Genomic DNA, 9353 nt, shown 5'->3' with positions numbered 1-9353 from the left:
ACTACTACAACTACTACCACTACTACTGCTACTACTACTACTGCTGTTCCTACTGCTACTACTGCTACTACTACTACTACTACTAATAATAATAATAAGAAGAAGAAGAAGAAAAATAATAATTATGATAATAATAATAAAAATAATGATAATAATAATAATAATAATAATAACAAAAATAATAATAATAATAATAATAATAATAATAATAATAATAATAATAATAATAATAATAATAATAATCATTATAAATCACTCTCGGAAAGGACAACTCTCAAAAGCAATAACAATAGTAGTAGCAGTAGTAGTTGCTGTAGCAGTAGTAGTAGTAGTAGTAGTAGTACCAGTGGTTGTAGCAGCAGCAGTAGTAGTAGTAGTAGAAGAAGTAGTAGTAATAGTAGAAGTAGTAATAGCAGTAGTAGTAGTAGTAGTAGTACTGGTAGTAAAAGTAGTAATAGCAGTAGTTGTTCTGTTGTTTTTGTTCCGGTACCACCACCAACACAAAAAGCAAGATATATGACAATGAAAAATGTACTGTAAGGTAAAATTTTACTTCTCGATTTAACGAGAAAAAAAAATATTCCAATAGTCATTTCTTAAAAGCGTACAACAATAAGCACGCAACACTTTCGTCTTGGATGCATCGCTGTCAGTTCAGGTACGTGGGGCCCTCCATCTCAGCGTCCGTAGCCACCGCCATGGCCACCACCATATCCACCATACCCGCCCCCATATCCAGCGTAGCCGTAACCATGTCCGCCGCCATAGCCGCCATAACTACGGTATCCCGGCTCTGGCGTGGCGCTGGCCAGTGCGGCGACCACCAACAGCAACACACTGAGTATTTTAAAAACCTGCAACATACCAACAAAACACAGTGAGTACTGCAAACACCTGCAACACACCATGACAACACACCGATTACTGGAACCGCCTGCAACAGGAGAAGGCAATAAACAGCTGCAGAAACGATCGTTACTCACAGTGAAGTCTCAAACACTGAATGAGGGGTTGCTGTGAACTTATCGATAACCCTTACTGAACGTTTCCCTTTGTGTCTCACAACACAAGGAGGCAGTCACAGTCTGGCCTCTAAAGACAACCCTCTTCCTTCACACCAAACTACGTGCACCTAATTACATGTACACCCATAACTCAAAATTCTAATTCAGATATGGCGGCTCCAACATCAATCTAGGACACCTCATCTGAGGAGAAGACCACAAATGTCCGCAGATGAGATTTCTCTTTTGGTATCGACTGTGTCTTGACACCCTCTCAACTTTTTTTCATTAACTTCTGCAACATTTGTGGTCTTACATTTTATTTTCAGTCTTTAAAACACGAACTCTCTTGTACTAAACCTCATCCACTTTTCCTCAATGAAACATAGATGTCTGAGGCAACTGACAGTAGCCCCTTCTCTGTTCCCTTCTGCTTTGTCTTTCCTCATTTTCTGTCCAAAAACCGGATGTTCCGTCTATGAGCGCAATGAACTAACCTGTTCTTATGCCCACGCTCTTAAATTTACGAATTTTCCACCGTCTGGATACGATTACGAAGTCACTCTCAAACAAAATTTATCTGTGCTGTATACTCCTCACCTAACACTTCTGACAATAAAAAATTCTTTGATTACTTAACTTCCAAAGTGGAGCACATCCTGACTCTTCCCTTTTGCAGAGATCTCTCTTCTTGGAGACTTCAGTATTCACCACAAGCTTTCGATTTCTTTTCCTTTTTTTATACAAAAATTTTGTTGCCCTTGGCCAGTGACCATCTTACATATAAAAATAAATAAATACTTAAATAAATAAATAAAATCACACAGACGCCCGCGTGCGGCAAGAGAGCGTGGTAGCAAAGGTAAGATGTTGAATTGTGACATGTCATCTGACATGCACAGGAATCGACATTTGAGATTCTTCTAATTAGCAATACCAACTACCAATGATCAAAGGACGTCACCGCCAGCTGACACGATGATGCCATTAGTGAAAGTGCAAAATAAAATGAAGAACTGTCACTCAATAAGAAATTCCTTAATAAGAGATGAATGGAGTGACTAATACACGAATATCATCACATTCATCCATCTATACTAATGAAGAAAAGCATTCGGTGAAGCAAATGGTGAGCCTCATCACTTCAACCTAAAATGAAGTCACTTAGTCACTCAGTGTTCACACTGAGTGACGAGACTCATGCATAATCAAACAACAATAGTGAAGGGGATGCTGCGTGATGGGACTCACGGATTTGAACATGTTGCTATTGCTTCGTCGAGTCGCTCTCTTCCAGTGATGCCGAAGTTCTCCCTCACCCGCCTTATATACTCCTGGCAGCCATTACCGCTGTGTCCCACTCCCATACACACGGTTGGTCAACACACTGTGCAACTCTCTTGCGCAGAGCTGGAAATTTTGACGTTCGTGTTACGATACGCTTGCACCACTGCCATTACTGTCATTGCTATACTAATGTTTGTGATGATGAGAAAAAATATGTAAAATAACTCGCTACTGCTGCAGTGCTATCAATAGTAGTCACGTATTTATTTATTTCTACGTCATATATTTTCTCGTAATTTCTTATATCTTTTTAATCAAGTTGTCTTTTTTTTTTTTTGTGAGGGGGTTTAAGTTTCTAAATTTTATTCTAATGTTTTCCATAACGGTTACATGATCATTGGAGTAATCTGTCCTATCACAACCTCTTATTAGTATCTCTCCAGTTCGTCCTCTGGATCTTCCAGAGCAGAGCTAGTTCTTTCACTTTCTCTATACTAACTGGAGAGGTATTAATTTGATTTTTCATTGAATGACTACTGCTTCTGTATCAGAGAATCATCTCTGTGTGCTGAGAGCATAACAGTGATCGTGTCTGGCTTGGAGGCGTACATTTCTCACTCTCTCTTTCTCTAAATCTTTTATGCATTTGTTTAACTCATTCTGTTTTTCTGCTATAAATGATAGAAAGGCGACACACAAAGAGTACTTCAACTCTCCATCACCCGAATCTCATGCACTTTACATTTCTTTCCGAAATCATATGGAGACTGTTCTCCAACTATCCAAAACTCCTAAATCTATAAAAAATGTCAAAATCTGTTTCCGTATCATATATATTTGTCTCTATATCTAATCCCCTCTTTAACTTTGCCACCTATATCCCATTATTTTCTTCTTCATGTTTTTCTCCTGATGACACAACTGCCATCTCATCTACCTCTAAAGCTGATCTGTTTTCTCAAATATTTGCCTAAAGCAAATTCTGAATGATTCAGAATTTGTTTCCCCCTCTCCTCTAACATTCAAACATTTCATGTTTGCCATTAAGATTCTTCTCGATGATGTTTTTTATGCCCTCTCTGGCCTTAACTCTCGGAATGTGTATGGACCAGTTGAAGTCCTTCTTATTGTTCTCCGAAACTGTGCTTCCATGCTTGCATCTTGTTTGATCAAAGTCTAATATCTCTGTTTATCAACATCGACCTTTCTTCTTATTGAAAGTTTGCCTACATTCAGCCTGTTCCCTAAACTGTGACAGCTCTAATCCTTCAAAATGCGACCCTATTATTTTAACTTCCAGGATTTCTTAAGTTTTTGAGTCTGTCCTTAATAGGAAGATTCATACATATCTTTCATTTCACCTTATATTTGATCGCCAGTATGGGCTTCGTCGTTCCCGCTCTACTAGTGATCTTCTGGCTTCCCTTACCAAGTCTTGTTCATCTTCTTTAAGGGATATTTTACAAACTTCCGCTGTTGGCTTAGACATATCAAAAGTATTTATAGAGTCTCCCACAAAGTTTTAATTTCCAAAACTACCTTCCTACGGCTTCTACCCTTCTCTCTGTAACTTCATGTAAAGTTTCCTTTCTGACTGTTCTATTGCTGTTGTGGTAGACGGTCACTGTTCTCCGACATCGAATAGCAGTGGTATTCCTCAGCATTCTGTTATGTCACTCACTCTCTTTATGTTATTCATCAATGATCTTCTAAGCTAAACTTATTGTCCAATCCACACCTATGCTGATAAAACCACTCTACACATCTAACCCTTCAGAAATAAGATAAATTACACAGAGAATCCACGAAACCCATGGTTTCTGATTTATATAAATAGAAAAAAATTAAAAATAAATACATAAAATTCTTTTTGGGGCAGAGCAAACTGAGTGTGTTTCAATGCCTCAAAAATCTATCTCTTCCTCCTATCAATTTGACACAGTCCTCCAGATGGCTATCCTCTCTTCTTCATCAATACTCAACTGTCCCTCTTCTCCAAACTTCTCTAACTTTTTTTTGAACAGGGTCGAATCAAAAGCAGTTCACCTTCTCAAGTATAATGGAAAAGTTAACCATTTTTCTGAATCCTTTAGCGCGTTCACTGGTAAAGTCTGCAACTTCCTGCTTGTTTCTTCATTTCAAGACACTTATCCTTCAGTTCTGGATATTCCCTTTGGACACCAACAGTGGTACTTTTTCCCTTAGGCCAGTGTCTCTCTTGCATAAAAAAAGTGTGTGTGTGTGTGTGTGTGTGCGTGTGTGTGTGTGTGTGTGCTTGAAGCCCCCTGTCCCTCTTCAGTCCAGTGAACTCCTAGGTATGCACCGCACCTTCCATTTCTTGAAAAATCCAATCTAATGGAGTGGTTCAAGATGAAGGAGAGCTGGCAAGCCTTGGCTAGAAAGCGGGACGACCTTGAGATGAAATGAACAGAATATCAGAAGAAAGAGTTCTAGTCCTATACACAATGAACTATAACACAATAGAAATGAAAAACACATTACAAAGGTCATTTTTATTCATTGTTTTATCAACGGCTCGCTCATTTTCATCTCTCAACAACAAAGCAAAGATTTCTTTTAGTCTTCCACTTCAGCGCCCGTAACCGTAGCCGCCGTAGCCACCACCGTGGCCTCCACCATATCCACCATAGCCGCCTCCATATCCACCGTAGCCGCCGCCGTGTCCGCCGCCATAACCGCCATAGCTACGGTATCCCGGCTCCGGCATGGCCCTGGCCAGGCCGGCGACAACTAGCAGGAACACACTGAATACTGCAAACACCTGCAACACACCACCACAGCACACTAAGCACTGCAGACACCTGCCACACACACACACACACACACACACACACACACACACACACACACACACACACACACATATTCACTTTCCATTTTTATTTATATCAACTTTCTTGGGATTTTTTCTCTGATGGAAATCAGTGATTTAAACATCTCAAGTTAGACTGAAAAAAAAAAAAACTCAAAATATAACCAGTGAGATTGTACATACAACTTTCATCTCTAAAGCAAAGATAAAACTTAATCTTGACAGACTCAACCAAGAGAATACATTTATCATTGAGTTAAAATGATAAACTAATATATATATATATATATATATATATATATATATATATATATATATATATATATATATATATATATATATATATATATATATATATATATATATATATATATATATATATATATATATATATATATATATATATATATATATATATATATATATATATATATATATATATATATATATATATATATATATATATATATATATATATATATATATATATATATATATATATATATATATATATATATATATATATATATATATATATATTCAATGAAAAGTATATACACTTTTCATCATCAAAAGCAAAGTTAAATAATGCTGTCAAGCAATACAAAGACAGATACTGAGCAAAGAGCCAACAGATCAGTGCACCAATATTACATAAAATATGAAGCTAGAGTACTAAAACATAGCTTAGTGAAGGCGAAGAAGAATGGAGGGACTTACAATCTTCCACATGTTGTCGCCTCGAGGTGGATGTGCCATCAACTGGTGTCATCAAGCGCCTACAACCGCTTTATATATGTTCACATCCACCACCACCACCATTGCCTCACCTTCTGCACAGCCTCACATCTGCCACACACACACACACACACACACACACACACACACACACACACACACACACACAAAGCTGTTACTGGGGTGTTCCACTGAGCACAGTTGGCCCGTACGTGTCTGGAATGGTCACATCACTTTGGCGTCCAACACTACGCTCATAAAACTGTGACAATTTATATATATATATATATATATATATATATATATATATATATATATATATATATATATATATATATATATATATATATATATATATATATATATATATATATTTTTTTTTTTTTTTTTTTTTTTTTTATTTTTTTTTAGTGAAAATACTCTTTTATATGAAGCTTTTGAAATTGGCTTCAAAATTTATTAATTAACTAATTTATTTATTTATTTGTTTATTTATTTATTTTTACAATTATAAGTTTCAAGGTGATTTATTCAGATTTTTTAACACTTTCACTACTAGACATTTTGTTTACTTTATCATCAGTTCCAAATATAAAGACAGTTATTGTCCAACATAGTTCTGTAGTTTAGAAAACACAAAATCAATCTCTTTTTATTTTTTCTTATGTGTTCATGCAAACAATTTTTACAATGCTGTGAAAAAGTAAAAGATTTAAGGCATTTAGTTGAGCAAGTTTGGTGCTCAATTTACTGTTAATGGTCGTTTTGTCTCGTTTGCCACGTAATCTCGCCACCTCTTATGTGATGACACACGCCAGTCATTGACATTTCTAGGGAGAAGAGGAAAGTGTAGTAATGTTATTGATGCTGCTTTTGTTGCTATTAATTTATAAGAAAATCATTGTTTTCTTGCTGTAAATTGGATACTGTAGAATTATTTTGATGAACGTTTGTAAGAGGAGTGAAACACCGGAGGAGAGAACTTTAGTTTGTTTATAGTTAATCTTAATGCAGATCCTTTTATCAATGAAGAGATTCTGGGACACAGAACACAAAATCGTCAGCATTGAAAATAAGCAAAGTTTTTTACTTATATGAGGAACGGACCCAACCTTTCAGTGAAATAAGAATGATTATGTATATTTAGTGACTATTGTCAGTTCAAGCCATGTCAGCACTCAATGAGTGTGGAACACAAGGCCGTCAGCAGTGCATCTCTCCTCCCTTATGTGAATTTCAACACAAAGGATGTCATTACTTTTACTTCTACGTCCTACAGTAACTCATAACGTGTCTGGTTGGGCTGCATAGTAGGAAAAAAGGGACTAATGATGTCTGCATGGATAATGTGAAATGTTGAAAGTTTTTTTTAATAAATTAATTTATTTCATCCGATCATTTACAGATGGCAGTTAGTATTCAGTTGAAGAAGACGGATTCACGGACTCCACTAAATCGGAGTGATATTTGCAACATTAGAAAATAGAAAATAAAAACTACTCCTTATGATTTTCCAAAGATATATATATGAATATATATATATATATATATATATATATATATATATATATATATATATATATATATATATATATATATATATATATATATAACTCATGCATTAGAAAGGTGGACAGAATAGAGATGAGAGAAAGAAGAAAGTATGCTGCAGCGAGGCTGCAGGAGGAGAGGAGGCATGCAGCAAGAAAAATCATAAGAGCAGTTACTGTGAAAATAGCGATAGAGGTTGGAAAGAGCTGCAACATTATGGCGATGAGAAAAAGGCTGGAGACAGTCACTTAGAGGAGAAGAATGGATTAGACGAAAAGCTTTTGATTCCACACTTTTTAAAATCGCGGTATGAGTGGAACCACCCCGCAACCCCAAACATTTGAAGTATACTCCATACATGGGCGGATAAGGCCCCTGTATAGAGTCAGCAGATGGAGGGATGAGAAAAACTGGCGGTGACGACTCACAATGCCTAACTCCATAGAAGTTGTTTCAGCTAGCGATGAGATGATAAGTCTCTAGTTTAGGTTATAAGTAAAGGACAGACTGAGGATATTCAGTGTAGAAGGGGGTGACAGTTGAGTGACATTAAAGAACATAGGATAATTGTATAGAAGGTTGTGTCTTGTTGATAGATGTTAGAATTGAGTTTTTGAGGCACTGAACAACACTAAGTTTGCTATGCCCCAACCAGAAATTTTGGAGAGATCAGAAGTCAAGTATTCTGTGACTTCCTCTCATGAACTGTTTAAATCGTGAAGGGTTGGACTTCTAGAAAAATATGTAGAAAAGTGGATGTTAGTATCATTAGCGTAAGAGAGGATAGGAAAAATTGTTTGGTTTAGAAGGTTATTGATGAATAATAGGAACAGAGTGAGTGACAGGACAGAACCTTGCGGAACACCATTGTCAGTAGATATAGGAGAAAAACAGTCACCATCTAACACAGCAACAATGGATCAGTCAGAAAGGAAACTTGTGATGAAATTACAGAAAGAAGATACAAGTCGTAGGAAGATAGTTTGGAAATCAAAGCCTTGCGCCAAACTCTATCAAAAGCTTTTGATATGTCTAAGGCAACAGCAAAACTTTCACCAAAATCTCTAAAAGAGGATAACCAAGATTCAGTAAGAACAGCCACATCACCAGTAGAGCATCCTTGACTGAACCCATACTGGCGATCAGATAGGAGGTTGTGAAGTTATAGATGTTTAAAAATCTTCCTGTTAAGGATTGATTCAACATGGAAAACATTAATGTAAAGGATTTCAGTGGCTAACATGAAGTATTCAGAGGGTGGAGGAGAGGGAAGAACATAGTTTTAGTTATCCAAGCTAGACTTTTTAGCAAAGATTTGAGCGAAGAATTCAGCTTTAGAAAGAGATGAGATGGCAGTGGTGCCATCAAGTTGAAATAAGGGAGAAAAAAGATTAAGAACAAAGTTATTGGAGATGTTTTTGTTTAGGTGCCAGAAGTCACAAAGGGAGTTAGATTTTCAAAGATTATGAGATTTTTATTAATGAAGGAGTTTTTTGGCTAATTGGAGAACAAATCTGGCATAGTTCCGGACAGAAATCTAAAGCGAATGAGATTCAGGTTATGAATGGCTTAAGTACCCTTTGTGGCCCAGCTCTCTATCATGAAGAGCACGAGAACAGCCTTTTTTAAACAAAGGTTTGGAAAGCTTAGATCGAATGTACGCCTCTATGCCAGATACTATCACCTTTGTTATGCGCTCATCACACAAAGACGGGTCTCTGACAAGAAAACAGTAATCATTCCAAGGAAAATCAGCGTAATACCTCCTCAGGTTTCCATAATTAAAAGAAGAAAACGCCAGAGGCATTTCTTTTTTAGGGGATCCTGAGGAGAAATTGGAACGATAGGACAAGATACAGATATGAGATTGTGATTGGAGGAGCCCAACAGAGAAGACAGGATGACAGCATAAGAAGAAGGATTGGAGATTAGGAAAAAGA

The 9353-nt window shown here is 36.6% G+C and overlaps 2 long non-coding RNA genes across 2 annotated transcripts; both read right to left on the bottom strand.

Moving 5' to 3' along the window:
* Positions 1-535: 535 nt before the first annotated feature.
* Positions 536-2309, bottom strand: LOC135110743 (uncharacterized). The gene is made up of 2 exons (XR_010273397.1): positions 2256-2309; positions 536-854 (listed from the first exon to the last, which is right to left on the bottom strand). It is a non-coding gene; the product is annotated as an uncharacterized LOC135110743 (long non-coding RNA).
* Positions 2310-4789: 2480 nt separating this feature from the next.
* On the bottom strand, positions 4790-5919 carry LOC135110742 (uncharacterized). Its single transcript, XR_010273396.1, has 2 exons — positions 5845-5919; positions 4790-5073 (listed from the first exon to the last, which is right to left on the bottom strand). It is a non-coding gene; the product is annotated as an uncharacterized LOC135110742 (long non-coding RNA).
* Between the last annotated feature and the right edge of the window lie 3434 nt (positions 5920-9353).

This window comes from Scylla paramamosain, chromosome 20 (assembly GCF_035594125.1).
Source record: "Scylla paramamosain isolate STU-SP2022 chromosome 20, ASM3559412v1, whole genome shotgun sequence".
Lineage (NCBI taxonomy): Eukaryota > Metazoa > Arthropoda > Malacostraca > Decapoda > Portunidae > Scylla > Scylla paramamosain.
Note: the sequence above shows the minus strand (reverse complement) of the source record. Positions and strands in the feature narration are given on the sequence as shown.